Source organism: Capsicum annuum, chromosome 3 (assembly GCF_002878395.1).
Source record: "Capsicum annuum cultivar UCD-10X-F1 chromosome 3, UCD10Xv1.1, whole genome shotgun sequence".
NCBI lineage: Eukaryota > Viridiplantae > Streptophyta > Magnoliopsida > Solanales > Solanaceae > Capsicum > Capsicum annuum.
Window position 1 is genome coordinate 105,473,614 of NC_061113.1, and position 18,779 is coordinate 105,492,392.

An 18,779-nucleotide genomic window follows, 5' to 3' on the forward strand; every position below is an offset into this window, starting at 1 on the left:
GATCTTATATCAAAGGGTAATTTCTACAGTACGTGTATGGACAAGTAATTTTATCTCATGTAAACTCTTTATACAAGATTTAGGATAGTAAGAAGACTACAAAGACTATGTCTTGCATATCATTTCCTAACCTTTAACTCGCCTAATTTTGGGAAAAGTGTCTCTTTTTCTTAGCATTGGTAGTAGTTAAACATGTTAAACTTGATCTAGCCACTACTAATAAAACTAAACCAAGTTATGCTAGGGTTTAGTTATTAATAAACCTGAAAGGAGTCTTTTCGAAGCATGTTTTAATGGATATTAAGAATGATCAACTAGGGAAGTGCCATTAAAGGTTATTCAAATTAAATATGATTATGTACCTAAGTATTGTGAAGAATGTAAAATGCAAAGGCAAGGAAGAGTTGCCTACAGAGTTCTCATTAAGAAAAAAATCTGCTAAAGATAAGATTAAGATTACACATAACAAGCTAGTGAAGAATAAAGTGCATTAATGTCCTTGGGTTCACCAAATGGAAAAAAAGTAAGAATATTGTGCATTGGTGAAGTGGTTTGTGATCCATGGATAGGGAATGTGGTTAGGGATATGTAATGACCTAATTTTTTATAACTTATTTGAAATATTAATTTCTATGTGATTTGAATATTTTACTATTTCTCGTTCTTGATTTATAGTATTTCTATGGTTTGGGATAATTGGCATGGTTCTCGATGTATTTCAATGTGATTTATGTGATATTATGGTTGGTGGTGGCTTGAAAAGCCTTATAGTTGACTTGGATCAACATTCCTTGATCTGTATGTCGAATGGCAAAACAAACCGTGGAAACAGATCTAAAATATTGATTTTAGGATGGTAACATGGTTGGTGTGATTTTATGACTTTTATATCTCATTTCGACCCTCAATTTAGAAAGTTGTAAAATTGGATTTGGGGGGTCAACTTTGTGTAAATAATGTTTTTTAGAAAATATGATATCGTCATTGAGTCTGAAGCATCAAATTTGATAAGGGAGTATATTTTATTTCCATTCATAAGATTCTAGATGAAATCCAAGGGGTCTATGGAGACTTAGAATTCTTCAAGTCTCCAGTAGGTGCTGGTACACCCGTAATCGCGATTGGTAAGTCACATATGTGATTCAGCTGATCAGGACCAAGTGTCGCATATGCGACATCATGGTCTCAATTATGAGCCCCACAAATACAATGAAAATATTGCGTATGTGATACCTTCCCTCAGGCCAGGTACTGTGTAGGTGACTCGATGATCGTGTATACGATGCCTAGGTCCTTTATATACCCATATTTCACCATTTTCATTTTTTAGACTTGGAGCTTAGAAATTCATGACTCACTTAGTTTGTTATATTTGTTGGATATGGAAATACTCACTGTGGTTGGTTGTGAGCACTACATCTTCATATCATACACATTCATTAAATGTTGGTTCTATCATGGAAACACTAGAAGCACTTGCTTTTTATAATAGACAATGTGATATCTGTAAAACCCAATATAGATGGATGTGCTGGAGAGGAGTTATGGATATTAGTTTTAGATATTAGTTGTATATGGGTTGATAAACCTCTCATGGGTCCTACGTCGGGAAGCTTTAGCTTAGTAGGTGTATAATAAGGTTGTGCAATAACCTCTGTATCATTATCATTTTCATCATCTTTTCTAATATATTTGTATTTACTTTGTACATTTCTGTGATGTATTATTTTCCTTGATATGGGTATCTCTTTCCTCGTATTTATTGATACCTCTATACCCATCTTTCTCCTTTATATTGTTTTTGTGTATGTAACTATTATAGAACTGTTGTGGAGATAGTGTGAGCTACAATTTGGGACATTTTTTGGTTAAAGGTAACATGCTCTTGATGTGTATTTTGTATACTTTAATTTCTTCTTTGCTCAGTCCGTCTATGATACCTATTAAGTAAAAATGGATCATACTCACTCCTACTGGACCCTTTCAGTATAGATCTAGGTTTGGTGCGCCTTACAGTGGTTGACTTTGGGAGATACTTTTAACCTATTCAAGGTAGCTATTGGGTTATTTCATTTGAAGTTTACTACTACCTATCTTTATTTAGACTATGTCTTTATTTTGTATTTAGAGACAACATTGTTCCTTTTTTAGATATCTTATCTATTTTTCTCTCGAGTTGTACTAGCGATGTTCGTACACCTTGATACCCAATTTTAGGCTTATGGTATGATATTTTTTTATGCTCTTCTTCTTTTATTATATTGTATGATTTGGCTTTGTTTTAGAAGACATACTTTGGGTTGTTGTTATTACTTTCTCTTTTGTATTAGTTTACGTGATAGGCTTACATGTCAAGGCTTGTTGGAATAAGTGCCATTATGACCCTTAGTTTTTTGGGTCGTGTCAAATAGTTATCAGAGAAGCCAGGTTCATTGGTCTCAATAATGAAGAATGGGATATCTAATATAGTCTTATGTATTGGTACTTTGATGCCTATATCTCTCTTTGAGAGGCTATAGGATATCTTTAGGAAATTTCCCTTATTTTGTTTCTTATCCTGCGATTTCCCATTAAACCCTGCGTTCTAAGTCATATTTCACTCTTTTCCATATAAATGGTTATGACTAAATCCCATGAAATTAGATATTCAGAGTCTTCATCAGAGAAAAGAACCTAGTCTAGAGGTTTGCGAGTCATGGAAAGGCCTGAGGTAATGAACGGTCACATGGATCTTCCTCGTCTAGGAGTAGTTCTAGGGGACTCTCACCATAACCTTGTGTTTATCATGTTGGATATATGGGTCCTACTTTGGTTCCATAAAGTTCTTCTACCCTAGTCTTCGAGGGGTTGTTGATTCACTTGTTGACCTATTTAAAGGCTTCTCCTTTGTGTGAGTTGGGTGTTCCTCCAGCCCCGAGTGTGGATCCTACAGTAGTACATACTTCTGCTTTTGGTACTTCATAGACTTTGAGTGTTATTCCTCTTTCTGAGTTCAGGGGTTCAGCCTTCATCTTTGTTGCCTTTTTAGGTGGGATGTTAGCCTGCTAGATTCACCATATTGCCTCTTATTGTGAGTACAGTTATTTTTTTGAGGTTCAGAAGAGGTTTGGGAGATTCATTCATTTGGGTTCTTCTTGGTTCAGTGGTGTTGTGGGTGAGGATTCTTATAAGTTTTGGATTGACTATCGTGAGAAGTTGAATAACCATGTGTTTGCTTAAGTCACATGGTGTTGCATAAACTACTTGTCAATTGAGAGATGTCGCTAGGGATTAGTGGAGGTTACTTGTTGGTTGCATCCCTATGGATTCTCCCAAGGTGACTTGTGATCAGTTATATGAGGTCTTTTTGGAGAGGTTCATACCTCAGAACCTCAGGCATCGAATAAGGCATGAGTTTGATATCCTGGAGCAGGGCTCTGTGACTATTGCAGATTATGACTCCCTTTTTCATGACTTATCTAGATGTTCCTCTCCTAGCATTGCCATAGAATCTGAGTAGATTCAGATGTTCGTGAAGGGTTTGGATGTTTTTCTTCAGCTAGCCACATCTCAGATTGTAGTGTTTGGAGCATAATTTTAGAGTATAGCAAAATATACTAAGATAACTAAGGGTATTCATCGAGCATCTTAGGAGGGCATCAAAAAGGTATATTGCCTGGGCGAGTTTAGAGGTCCCATTTCTTGAGGTAGGAATTATAGAGGTTTTCATGCTTATCTTGGTAGACTCATGCAGAAATCCTTGTAGTGTTCAGGTTGTGGGTATTATGGTTCAATAATTTCGGTTGTCTGATTTGGTACAGTGGTACCTCCTCCTACTGAGTCAGGCAATAGAGGTTGCTATGTGTATGATAAGATCGGCCACTTGGCAAGGATTGTCATCGTTGTATGTTTAAAGTTAATCATATTTTAGTTGTGAGAGGTGGGGATTCTACCACAGATATACGAGATAGAAGTAGTGTAGCCTGTGGTTGTGGTCGTGGGTCTATTTAGCTAGTTAGTGATCCTAGATAGTTCTATGCTATACCCACTAGACAAAAGGTGTCATCCTCTAATTTTGTCATCACAAGTTTTGTCCCTGTTTGTTTCTGACCTGCATCTGTATTATTTTACCAAAGATTGAGTTTCTTCTATATATCTATATATTTTGCTTCATATTTTCATTAAGTTTGTGAGCCTCTTGATAATTCTATTTGTGTATCTACCCCCATAGGAGATTCTTTAGTGGTGGATCAGGTGTACCGATCTTGTGTTGTAATTTTTATTGGGAGTGAGACCTGGGTAGATTGTATTGTATTAGATATGGTAGATTTTGATGTCATTTTGGGCATGGAATAGTTGGCTCCTTACCATGCTATGATGACCTCGAGGTCATTTCCTTGATTTTTGTATATTTCCAGTATTTTGAGCTTTCCCTCAGTGGGTACAAGTCATTTATGACTTGCTAGAACTTTTGGTTTGGTGATCTAATAGTTTGTTTTGGATTTTTGGCTAATTTCTCTATTTTAGAGTTTTCACTGTTTAGGATTTGGTATCAGATAAAAACTTCTAGTATATGACCTTGGATAGAATTACAACAATGCCACCAGCTCCGTAACGTTGATTTTTGGCTTGGGGGACCCTTTTTTGGTCATAATGCTTTCAAACTCATTTTGGGCTATTGGGCCGATTATGTAAAAAAATAGAACTATAGGCGTGGTGCCCATATTTAGTCGAAAGGATCTTGGATGAAATTTTCATTGATTCCATTGGTTCAAGAATGTGGTTTACGATTAAAATTTACTGTTGGATCTTGTTCATATGGTTCCAAATGAGTTTCAAGGGTCAAAAATAAGATTTTAACTTTATTGGTGAATCAGGTTGTTTGTGAAATCATGATACGCTATGCAATCACGACATGCAAATTATGCCTTACAGATTGCGATCACGATTTCAGAGTAGTGATCGCAACTCCCAACCCTATAATTAATCCCATTCTTCAGCTTGATTTTCCAAGACTCTTTCTACCATTTTGAGAGCTCAAGGAAGGTAAAAGAATGGAAAATCATATAAATAAGCTAAGGTAAGCTAGCCTAAACCTTTTTTGTCATTTCCCATTGATTTTTCATTTGATTTCCACCCAAATTCATGGTAAATTCTTTGAAATTAGGGCTTGGAATTTCTAAACTTTGAGGGCTGATTTGAGACTCGTTTTGTATACCATTTGTGCTCAAATTTTGAGCATAAATTCCTTAACCTTCGAGGGACCTTGTGATGGGTTCAATTTTAATTTTGTTTATGGGCCCTGTGGGCCTGTCCTTGAGCTGAAATTTACCCCGATCCATTATATGAAGATATGGGTCTTGTTTGACACTAAATGACACATAGATTACAATTTTGATAGCATGGTGGAATTTTGAGATCATGGAGGGAAGACAGACAGTTTGTGGTTGATTCAAGGATTTTTAGTTCAACATCGAGGTGGACTTTTATTTACTCTTCTTCACAAGATGATATGTTTTATATATTTCATGTAAATGAGAATGTTATGATTTATTATGGGTAGAATGCGATGACATAGTCTTGAATATTGATGTTTGAGGGATTGATAAGTCATTTGACCCATAAGGTGAAATACTTACTATACTTCTAGAATCCTATTGGTTTCTTCATAGATTGAGCTAATTCATTGTACTATTATGGTATTATTCTAGATTCAGGATGTAGTTTAGGTGTTGGAAGTGTGATTAGTATGATTAGACTTATTTGGATTATTTAGCCATCTTGAAACCATAATTTATGTGGAGTTGACTTAATTGCTCATGTCCTAGGTGAACTTTAAATCTTAGGGCTAATTATGGCTTTTGTACCCTCTATAAGTCAATTTAAATACCGTAGCCATGTCCAAGGTAGAAATTTCCTAAGTATAGATTTTGTGGATTAGAAGTGGGTTCCTCCGGCCAACCTTAGGCCAACACTTGTGTTAGCCCGGTGTACTTATTTACACATGTTAGACATAGTTGAGACTATTTAAACTTTAGTACATGGTTACTTTTTGATTTGGTTAATGGTGATAGTTTTCCCAAATTATAATTAATATCTGGTAGAAAAGATATGGCTTTTAGATTCGATTAATGATATGGCCCATCGACATGCTAAATGATATTCCTTATAGATATTTTTGGGCCATAAATATCAAATGCCTCATAGATATGATGTGGGCTATTGATATAATATGCCTTAAGACCATGAGATACCTTATAAATATGTAGTGGTTTATAAACATTGTTATTGATAAAGATTCTGAATATACTCAATGTTATATCTTATAGATATGAGTCTTGATATAGATTTCCAACGTGGCTAAGAATATAGCGTATGATTATGTCAGATATTCATTTAGGCCTTTGGTCGTGATTATGATATTGTAGTTATTTCGAACATATTATTGGGAACAAAGCCTTGTTCATGATAATGAATGGTTCAATTTCGGGAATTATTTCATCGTTGTTAACAAAATAGTCGTAATTTACTGACATATTGATGCTTAAGATTTTATTGTTTGAATACTAGTGATGTCATGCATAGATTTGGTATATCATGATCACTAAGTATGGTAAGTGGTACGATTCCAACTCGAATATGATTTTACTACTATTTTTACGACAAGGGGATTAAAGCACACTTTTCAATTTAAAAGTGGATTACTTCATAAAGGGGAATTATATCATCTTAATGGGTTACTTATGTTCATTGAGATTTAAAATAGTGATTTAAAGATTTTTTTTTGAGGTAGATTTTAGGCCACAATCTTACTACTACTATTTACTCCGATCGAGAGAGATTTCGGCCCTTTTTACACTCTTATGATGACTTAGTCCCGAAGTTTACCTTAGGTAATGAATTTATTTGTTTAATCATTTTTAGCCATAAATCTTGTCGGGCACTTACAGATATATTCGTATATCTCTGGAATTAATAATATGAGTTTTGGGTCAATCATGATGATTGATGATGGTATTGATGATATGAGTTTTAGATCAAGCCCAATGATTGATGATATGAGTTCTGGGTCAAGCCCGATGATTGATAATGTTGATGAAGTTGATTATTTTTATGAAATTAATTATAATTTTGGTGTTATATATATATATATATATATTTATATATCAATTTGAGTTCGGATATTGATTATAATATTGAGGATGAGATAGTGGTTAAGATATTATGGATTCACTTCGCATTCATCCATGCATATGAATTGCATATAACCAGTATGTACCTAGATCTATTAGCCGTGTATGGGGTTGCATAGGTATAGGGATGAGTCCTGCTTGTAGTATATTGCGTGGAGCTTATATCTATCATCCTTATAGGGGTGCATAGGCATGGGATTGGACTATTATTTGACTAAGTGTTGATTGAACCTTTCGAGCCTATAACGGTGGGGTCTTATCAAAGGATAAGTTGGATATTGTGTGTCCGGTTAGCTTATTACTCATGTTGTTACTATTACCTTGGATTATGACTATCATCTCTATTATGGTTAATTTTTAACAGGTTGATTTTTAGGTTGGTATTGCGATTTGAGGTACTATTATGGCTTTTTTACTTTGCGGTTATATTTATATGTATGATTATCCATTGGTTAAGCATTATGGTCTTAGACCCTGATATTCTGATTTCTTTCTGTACTATCTCTTTATTTCGATACTTAGCTCATGTCTAGACATATGGATTAGAGAACCTGATGATACTAGCTCTTGCTTCCACTTTGATTATGAGGCCTGAAGAAGCTAGTATGATGACATAGGTTATACTATGAGTTTCCCTAGTTTTTATATATGTACTTCTATACATATATAGCCATGGTATTATCCTAGATCCCTGTCTTCCTTCATTTATTTAGGTTGTATATTCATTCCTTAGCTTTGTATACTATTATATGCCCTTATTTCACCCTTTTCTCTTATATTGGTCAGTGATAGATGGTATGATGTTGAGGCTTTTGAGTATGGCTAGAATGGGATAGTTCATCCGTAATACCGTTTTAGATTTATTATGTAAGTTTCTTGGCTATGAATTTGAAAGCTTATTCATTTTATCTAATTAGCTTTATTAGGTAGATTGTTGGATATTTTGGTGTTGGGAAATCATATATGATCCAACTAAAGTCATGTACCTATAGAGTGAAATATTCAAGTAATATATCATTTAGACCACTAAAACCCCAACTTCGATATTTCTACCAGGGAGAAACTAAAAAATATATACACAAAGACAACAATACCAGATAAGACCCTTACAAGGGCCACACTTATAGTAATTATTATTTCAATCCACCAATAACAACACATAAGGCCCAACACGGGCATACAACAATAGTGACACATTTTTTATGATTTCTTCCCATAGTCATAAGGTGCTTTTCAATGAGATCTTAATTACTCAACCCAGTCTAAAGAAACTTAAGCCCTAATTTACCTCAAAGGATAGAATCCGTGTCCAAAAATCCCTCAGTACGGAGTGTTCACTTCTCGAATGGACTCAAAACCAACTAACATATAAGTGTGGAATCCAAGTGTTAAAAGAAATCATATAATATCCATATTGCCTATTTTCGTATCAGGGTTAAAACGGACACCAAAAATGATATTTGAAAAGAAAGGGTAAAACCAGAATATATGTTTCTAAAAACATTATCCATGATTTAAGAAAGCCATAGAACAAAACCCAAGTGAAAATGAGTAGATATTGGGGTTTAAATTGAAAAAAATATATTTTATGCCTTTCGAACCAAAATTCCCAAATTCCACTTTTGAAATTCTAAAATTACGGGTTTTAGATGACTAGAATTAATTTAAAATAATGGAAATAGTGATTTCGAGCTTTCCCAAAATTGAAAATTGAAGAAATCACCCCAATTCTCAAAACCCCAAATCTCAAAGTCTCAAAAATAGAAGAAAATTGAGAAAAATAGATTTTTATACTTTAGCAACATTGACTGCTAAAGAGGTCAGATGGCCTCTTTAGTGGTTATTGCTAAAACAATCTAATGGCCTCTTTAGAAGTCACTCCTAAAGAAATCAAGTGTCGCTTTAGTAGTACTAGTGTGCATGCCTATTTTGCTTTGGTAGACAAAGGGCCGCTATAATGGCCTTCAGTTTCGCAGACAAGGCTCCACCTTAATGGGCCCCAACTGGTGAGATGGGTTGCTAAAGTAACCGAATTACTGCTTTAGTAGCCACCTCTAAGTGACCCAAGTGACGCTTTAGCGAGTGTAATAGCTGAGTCATGCAAAATTTCCATGTCTCCACCGACCCTTCAAGATTTTTTCGAAATCTCAAAAATGCAAATGAACTATGCTACCTAATCAAATTTAACATTCTAGAATCAATAGTGAAATTAGATTTTTTAAAAGAGGTTATTTTAACAAAATTGACCCCCGGGACCCAATTTCACAACTTTTCTAAATCGAGGATCAAAATGGGATATAAAAGTCATAAAATCACTCCAACCATGCTACCAACCCAAAATCATAATTTAAAATCTACTAGAGTAGTCTATTTTGTCAGCCGATGCATAGAATAATAAATGTTGACCAAAGTCAACCATCTATCATTTTTAAACCACACACTCACACAAATTGCTCTGAAATATAGTGGAAACTGTGTCAATCATCCCCAAACTGTGTCGATCACTAGTATGCACCTATATTTATCATCAATATTGGGGGTTGCACAGATATAGGTATCAGTTCTACTTGAAGTATATTGTGTTGATCATTTATCTATCAGCCTATTATGTATTTCATAAGTATAGGCCCTAACTGTCATTTTCCTGAGTGTTGATTGAACCTTTCGAGCCTATGATGGTAGAGATTTATGAACGGATTAGTTGGTTATTATGTGTCAAGACTATCTGGTTTGTGTTATTACTATTACCTTGGATTGGGACTGTCATTGAAATTATGGTTAGTGTGTAACAAGGTGATTTTTGGGTTGGTATTTCAATTTGAGGTAAAATTATGGCTCTTTTACTTTGCGATTATATTTATATGCATGATTATCTATTGGTTAGGTATGGTGGTTTTAGACCATGATATTCTAATTATTTTTCTTACTATCTCTTCATTTCAAAAGTTAGCTCATGTCTAGACTTATGGATTAGAGACCCTGACGATATTAACACGAGTTTCTACTATGATTACGAGGCCTGAAGATACTAGTATGATGACTTGGGTTGTACTATGAGTTGTCCTAGTATTTTTATATGTACATATATATATAAGTAGCTATGGGATTACCGTATATCCCTTTATTCCTTTATTTATTTAAATTGTATATCATTCTTTGGCCTTGTGTACTATTATACAACCTTCTTTGGCTCTTTACTCTGATATTGGTCAGCGATATATGGTATAATATTGAGGTTCCTGAGTATGGAAAGAATGGGATAGTTAACCATTAATACCTTCTTAGCCGTATTTTGGTGTAGATTACCTTTCTTTTTATATGTTATATATAATCACATTATCTTTAGAGATTAGTCGGCAATTGCCTACTGTGTACCACCTATTTGGTACTTATCTACACATCTGTAACCTGCAGATCATAGTGCTGGTTATCACCATTATTGTGTGCATTTTATGGAGAAGCTATGGTTCGGAGATGCAGGGTGAGCTCCTGGCATTTAGAGTATTACTTTATTTCCTCTTATGTACTAGACTAGTCTCTATGTTGTATTCAGATATGGTTGTATTTGTATATTTAGTTAGTACCTTATTTGTATCATTATTAATGTTAAAATCTCTTTTATTGAATTACACCAGGTTTTGGGATTATCTTATGTATGTTAGTCTTTTATTACATATGTTCTACATTTTTTCCTTCATTCTCTTAGTAGTCCATTACTAGTAGTTCTGGACTTTGTAATTGGCTTGCCTACTGTTGGGTTATAGTAGCACCATCATGACCTCAGAAATTGGCTCGTGAAAGATTGGTGTCAGAGCATAGGTCCACCGATGTATTAGTACACGGGCTAAGCTTCTAGTAGAGTCCTACGATCGGTGTGGAGACATTCGTAACCTATCTTTGGGAGGCTATAGGGCATTCTTATGAAATGAATTTCTTGACACCTTCTCATGTGTCCGTATTCTCATGATCCTCAAGTTCATTCGTTGACTTTATTCTATCCTAGATGGTAAATGAGAGGTTGTTAATTGATGAGGACAAGACTTTGGCATGTGTTTCTAAAGCTTCAATGCAGATTGAACCATGGAGTCAGAGATGGATGTCAAAGATCTTTAGCGTCATTAAGAGGATTTGGGGATAGCCCATGTTCAGGTAAAGCTTGTGACTAGTTCAACCCTTTGAGGTTCAGCATTGGAGATCCCAAGTCTCTTTATGGATACCTTACAGCCAGGGATGATAGCCGATTGCTCGAGAAGTTCTCCGAAAAGAGTTGGATTTGTTGGTGTTCAGTATGGTTCCTTGTCAGTTTTAGAGTATGAAATTGGATTTCTTGAGTGGGACAAACATATTACTATACTATATCCTTCAGAGTAGTAAATGGTATATAGATTTATTAGAGGATCAACATAGCTAATCAATTTGCCATCAGAGTACCTGATAGCAGTTGGGTCTTCTTTCTCTCAAGTTTTTTATCATGCAGGGACCATAAAGAGAGTATGCATTCAGACTTATGGGGGTGGTGGTAAGAGGCTATGTCATTAGTACAGTTCTATTGTCATTTCATATGAGAGTGAGGATCCTTACGGAGGGGCTCACATTAATTGCAGCCTATCTATTCTATGTAGGAAGCATTTCAGAATATGGGTCACTCTCAGGTTAGTCGTGGTGATTATTCTAGATCAGAGTGTGTATCACCTCAAAGTATTCCAGGAGCTTGTTACGGTTGTGGTGAGATGGGACATTGGTCCATAGAGTGTTTCAACAAGGTATTATTGGCCATTCAGCTCATTAATATCAATCTCATAGTATTGTGGCACCCTCACTTCGAGATAGTGCGCGTAGCTCCTCGGTTGAATATTCAGTCAGTCTAAGTTTAAACCCGTTTAGATTTGTTATCCCACGAGCACACTGAGTAGTTGATTGACACAACTCAAACCGGGACCTAGTTCTGTCAGGTGTCTCAAGCCCAACTAGGATCAGAAACCACCCCTAATATCCCACGTTAACCGCCCTACACCCATGTCAGATGAATTCCGAACATATAACAAGATAAATATTAATTTAAAGACATGATAGTAAGTTTAAAATAAAATACTAAATCCACAAATAATTAACCAACCATTTCAAATCCTAATGCCAATGCCAATACCAAGTCTAACACTAATACCGACACTGCCCATGCTCATAGTTGTTCGACAAAGCCTCTAACCAAAATCAAAGAACATCTAGTCGGTACATGCCCCGACCATAGCAAAACCAAAACAACAACAACAACAAACCCAGTGTATTCCCACTTAGTGGGGTCTGGGGGGGGTAAGATGTACGCAGTCCATACCTCTACCTCTGATGAAGTAGAAAGGCTGTTTCCGAAAGACCCCCGGAGCAAAACCAAAACAAAAGAAATAAAAAAAATAACAAGAATTCCATAGCATGAAATGGAATCCTCCAAAGTATGGAAGCTTACCATATTAGTCTGACCTAAATCTAAGTCAATCAGTAGGAGGAACGGTAGTATGGCTGGTTCCTGCTTTGCGTGGAAATACAATGCCCAAAAATGGTTAGTAGGGGCAAACGTTAGCATGTAACTCACGCATAAAGATAAGATAATTCCATCTATTTAAAACCAAATCAAATAACCGTATGCAATAACATATATACTGTTCAGGGATAGGGAACAAGTTTTAGCATGTATTGAGAATCTTAACCTGAGTTGTGTAGCTCTGCCATCCTAAAACCACCCGCGGGCTATATGGGTTCAGCTCCCCCTACTAAAAGGGCCTCAATGCGTGTTAGTCGTACGACTTGAAAGAAGAACTTGGGATGACTAGTACATCCCTAAAAATATAAATTGTGGTATCACGCACATGGGGACCAAGTCCACCCTCACATCGGAAAATGTGAGTTTCCAACGTCAGCCCCCCGGGACCTCCATTTTCCATGACTTTTCTACTTAACCCCCTTTAATCCCAATTAAATCTTTTACACCTAACCAAATTATTTACTGAGGAGTCTTTTAATTAGGCATTAACCAGTGGTATCGTCATACGAAAATTAGAGCAGGCAAGTCTATTAACTTATGCCATATAAACCATTAAACCAGATTAGACTCCACCATTACTAATAAAACCAAATTCATTTACAATCAAACCATGGCCACCAAGGCCTTTCCAAAGTCATGTGAAACAAACCAAAACTGTTTCATGATTCTTAAACCATTAATGAAATACAAGGATTCTAAGAATTTTCAAACTATTTGACAAAACTTTTCTCATTGACAATTTCACAAACAGGTTGAGTGCATGCTAAAATCATCATAATTTAGGGCTCAATAATGACCCCTCAATTAAATCATCATTCCCATGCACCCATAGATGGAAAACCGTAAGCAAACCTTTAAAACCCATAATTAAAATCATGAGAAACATTAATCAACCATGAACATTCAAAACCCCCAACCTTTAATTCAAAACAATAACAATACTATGAAAACCATACATTAAAACACATGCCTTTAGTAAAATAACAATGAGGGAAGAGTCACATGTCGTAGACACCAAGAAGTACGGAGAGAAACCACCCTTGAAATCATTAATTGATTATATTGATGAAATCCTTGATTTTACTTGAAGAGAGAGTTTGAGAGTGTTTGATTGGGAATAATTTGTTAATGAAGTCCCAAAAGGTGTTTTAAGTTATGGCCTCAAAGGGAGTTAAAAGGGAAAACATCCAGAATGCCCCCAATTTAAAGTTGTAATTATGTTGCAGGTGGTTATGAGTCGACCCCAATGACTCATGACCACAACATACAAATCGTACCCTTTACTCACCACCAAGAGAGTGAGATGGACACACATACACTATCTACCGTATAACCCCATAACCTCACTTGTTACAAGACCATGTGGTCTTTTCGTATCCCAGATAGAACCCAAAGGGATTGGACACTGTAAAACATATGACTCAACGTTACCATTCATAATATATCCTCATGGCTCTTAGTGAGCCACTCTTACTAAAATCCAAGTATAGTGACTAATTTACTAATTTTAGAAAAGTTTGACCAAACGGCCCATCACCACCCCTAACGACGTGTACCGCCAAATCATTACAATAATCAAAACCCAACCACCACCCTTTATATTCTTAAAAACTAGGGTCACCTGAATAGTACCCACACCACACAGCTGATATGATGAGTTGTTACTAGGATAATGAGCTCGAAGCTTAAGAAATTTCCAAGGGTAAAAACCCAATGTGTTTCAATTCTCCCCCGCTTGGATCATTCATACTCAAAAGATAGGACAGGCATTGAATAGGATAATTAGACCCCCCAAATGTCTAGTATTACCTTTAACCAAGTTAGAAAACAAAGATGCTAGGGAAATCAACCTTTCCTTTAACAAGGTCAGAAAACAAAGATGGTAAGATCAACACATACCTTAAGCATGATTTACTGGAATGGGAATAGAAAAGGATACTTGGAATTTATGCCCTCTTCATCTTCCCAAGTGGCTTCTTCGACATTGTGCCTCTTCCATAGAACTTCACCGAGCCTGCGTCCTTGGTCTGCAACTGATGAACCTATTGATCTAAGATCTTAATCGGGGCCTCATCATAGGCAAGAGAATCTAAAATACTAATATCCTTTATAGGTATGATTTAAGACGAATCACCCACACACTTCCTCAACACAGATATGCGGAACACTAGATGAATGAAGCTTAAGCTAGAATGCAACTGCAACTTATATACAATATTGCCAACCATTCTAAAAACCACATACGGACCAACATACTAGGGCTTGAGGTTTTCCTTATTCCCAAACTGCATCACTCATTTCATGGGAGACTCCTTCAAGAACACCTTATCCCCTACATTAAACTCTAACATCCTACTCCTCACATCTACATAAGACTTTTGGCAAATTTGGGTGGATTTAATCCTATCACGAATAACCATTTCCTTTTCATGGCTTGGTGAACCAAATCCGAGCCAAACATCTCCGCCTCACCAACCTTAAACAACCCAATAGGATATCTATATCTCCTACCATTCAAGGCCTCAAACATAGACATTCCAATGCTAGAGTGGTAGCTATTATTATATGCAAACTCTATAAGAGGAAAATGCTCAACCCAACTACCACCATAGTCAATCACGTAAACTCGAAGCATATGATCCAATATATGAATAGTCCTTTCTACTTTCCCGTACTACTGTGGATGGAAAGCAGAACTAAAACTCACCTTGGTTCCCAAACCTTTCTAAAATGACCATCAAAAGTTCCATGAAAACTGCATACCACAATCCAAAATAATAGAAATAGGTACCCCATGCAACTTCATGATCTCTTGGAAGTATAACCTTGCATAATCCTCTGCCAGAAAACTTGTCCTCACTGGCAAGAAGTGAGCAGACTTTGTCATCCTATCCACAATGACCCAAACTGAATCAAACTAATTTTGAGATCAAGAAAGACCGATAACAAAATCCATGTTGATCACTTCGCACTTCCACATAGGAAATTCAATCTCTTAATACAATCCTCCAGGCCTCATGTGCTCAACTTTCACTTGTTGTCACACCATGCACTTAGCTACAAAACTAGCCACATGATGCTTCATATTGTTCCACCAAAGCATCTCCTTAAAATCATGATACATTTTTGTTGAACTATGATGAATATACGTAGCGAGACTAATATTCCTCAACTAAGATCATCTCTCACAATCCATCTACGTCGAGAACACATAACCTCCCTTTGTACCATAAGGTACCATCACCACCAATATCAAAGGTCATCACCTTCTGCCTACTTACATCACCCTTGATCCTTATCCAAACAGGATACAACATTTTTTTCTTCTTTATTTCATCACCAAATGACAACTGCACCACCTTTTGCAAAAACATACCACCATCCTCAAAGTCTAAGAGACGAACTCTAAGGTTAACAAAATAATGAATATCTTTCACCAACTCTCGCTCCCCTTCATTTAGATGAGTTAGAATTACCATGGATAACCTGCTAAGAGCATCAATAACCATATTAGCTTTACCTTGATAGTATTGAACACTCATGTTGTAATCTTTGAGCAACTTAAGATATCTGCTTTGCTTGAGGTTTAACTCTTTCTGAGTAAACATATACTGTAGGCTCTTATGATTAGAAAAGATATCCATATGCATGCCATATAGATAGTGATATAAGATTTCAATGCGAATACCACAGCTAATAATTCCAAGTCATGAGTTGGATAATTCTTATCATACACCTTTAACTACCTAGAGGCATAAGTTATCACCTTTCTATGCTAGATAAAAACATACCCAAACCCTATACGGGATGTATCACAATAGACTAAAAATCATCAGTGCCTTTAGACAAAGTCAGAATTGGAGCTAAAGTCATCTTATTCTACAACTTCTCAAAACTACCCTCAAAAGTATCAAACCACAAGAACTTCACCTTCTTCTGAGTCAAATTAGTCAATGGGATAGCTATAGAAGAGAAACTTTCCATAACCCTCTTGTAATAATTGGCTAAACCCAGGAAGCTCTGAATATCGATTAGAGTCATATGTCTAGGACACTTCTTAAACACAATAATTTTTTATGATTCTACCATGATCCTTTCAATAGAAATTATATGACCCACAAAAGTGACTACATTAAACTAGAATTCATATTTTGAAAGTTTAGCATACAATTGCTAATCTTTTAGGGTCTGTAGAATAATGTTAAGGTAAGTAGCATGATCCACCTTGCTCTTAGTGTACACCAGAATATTGTCTATGAAGACAATGATGAACAAATACAGAAATCGATAGAAAACCCTATTACTCAAGTATGTGAATGTCATTGGGGTATTAGTTAATAACAAAATATAACTAGGAACTTGAAATATCTATACCGGGTATGTAAAGTAATCTTAGCAATACCCACCTCCCTAATCTTTAAATGATGCTAGCTAGACCAAATATCAATCTTGGAGAAAAACATAGCACCCTGATAGATGATAAAATAAATCACCTACCCTTGAAAGAGGGTACTTATTCTTTATTATTACCTTATTTAATTGTCGGTAATCAATGCACTTTCAAAGAGAACTATCTTTCTTACGTATGAATAAAATTGATGCACCCAAAGAGACACACTAGGACAAATAAAAACCTTTTCTTAAAGATCCTTTAGTTTCTCTCCAAGCTCCTTCAACTCAGTTTGAGCCATTTAATATGAGGTAATTAAAATAGGATGAGAGTCCAAAACAAAATCTATATCAAAATCAATCTCCCTATTTTAAGGAACACCAGGAAAGTCATTAGGAAAGACGTCAGGAAATTCATTGACCACCTGGATGGTATGCAAAGAAAGACCCTTCAAGTAATAATCTTTAACCCAGAACAAATGATAGAGATATTTCTTGGAGATCAATCTCCAGGCCTTAATATATGATATGAACCTCCCCTTAGGAGCTAGGGAACTACCCTCCCATTCAATAACCGATTTATTAAGGAATTTAACGACAATTGTATGGGTTCGGTAGTCTAAAGACACATAGCATAAGTGCAACCAATCCATCCCTAATATGATATCAAAATTCACCGTGCCTAATTCAAATAGATCCACTAAAGTCTCTCATCCACCCATAGACACCACACAACCCCTATAGACTCTTGTATCCACCATAGAGTCATCCACTAGGGTAGAAATAAAAAAAGGGACTGGAATACACCCACAACCAAAACCAAAATGCAAAGCCATAAATAGGGTCCTTTAAAGATAATTGAACTTTGGATCAATTAAACATTACATATCATGGGAGAAAAGAGTCATCATACCAGTAACAACATCAGGAATATCTTGGACACCTTATGAGTAGTGAGAGCATAGAGTTAGTTTCAAATAGTGCCAGAGCTAGATGGGGCACCCCTTGGTGCTAGAGCTAAAGAAAAAGCAACAAAAACTTTGTTTGCACCAGAGGCAACCTTACCAAAATGAGATCTTTTAACTATATGTCCTGGCTGACCATAATTTAAGCATTTGTCCTTTTCTTCATAACAGTAACACTGATAGAATTGACCATAAAATCTTTAGGGATGATATGATGGAGCTGATTGGGCCCCACTACCCTGAGATTGGGCCCTCTATGCCCTATAGTTTTTGCCACCATGAATATGCATATCACTTGATATCTTTCGGTAGGGATCACTAGTTGTCGATAAGACCCAGAATTACCCCATTTATTCTTTGAAAAATTTCCACCATCCCTGCCACTCTACTAATTACCATCACCTTAATCAGAGAGTCTAAACTTTATATCTGCCTCTCCCAAATTTCATCTTGCTTCTTCTTCTGTTTCTCGACCTACTGCATATACACAATAAGTCTAGAGATGTCTATTTCATTATTTAATAAGAAAGCCTTACTCTCAAAAATCAAGTCTTGGGATAACCCAAAAGTGAACTTTCTCTGAATACTTATTTTTAGTTTTCATTGAGATTTTGGATGATCTACTCAGTCAAAGTAGTATGCTTAAGTTGGATTCTATTTTGTTTTATTCTCAATTGATGGGACATCCTGGAGGAAATCCTTCAATGATGAGTATTT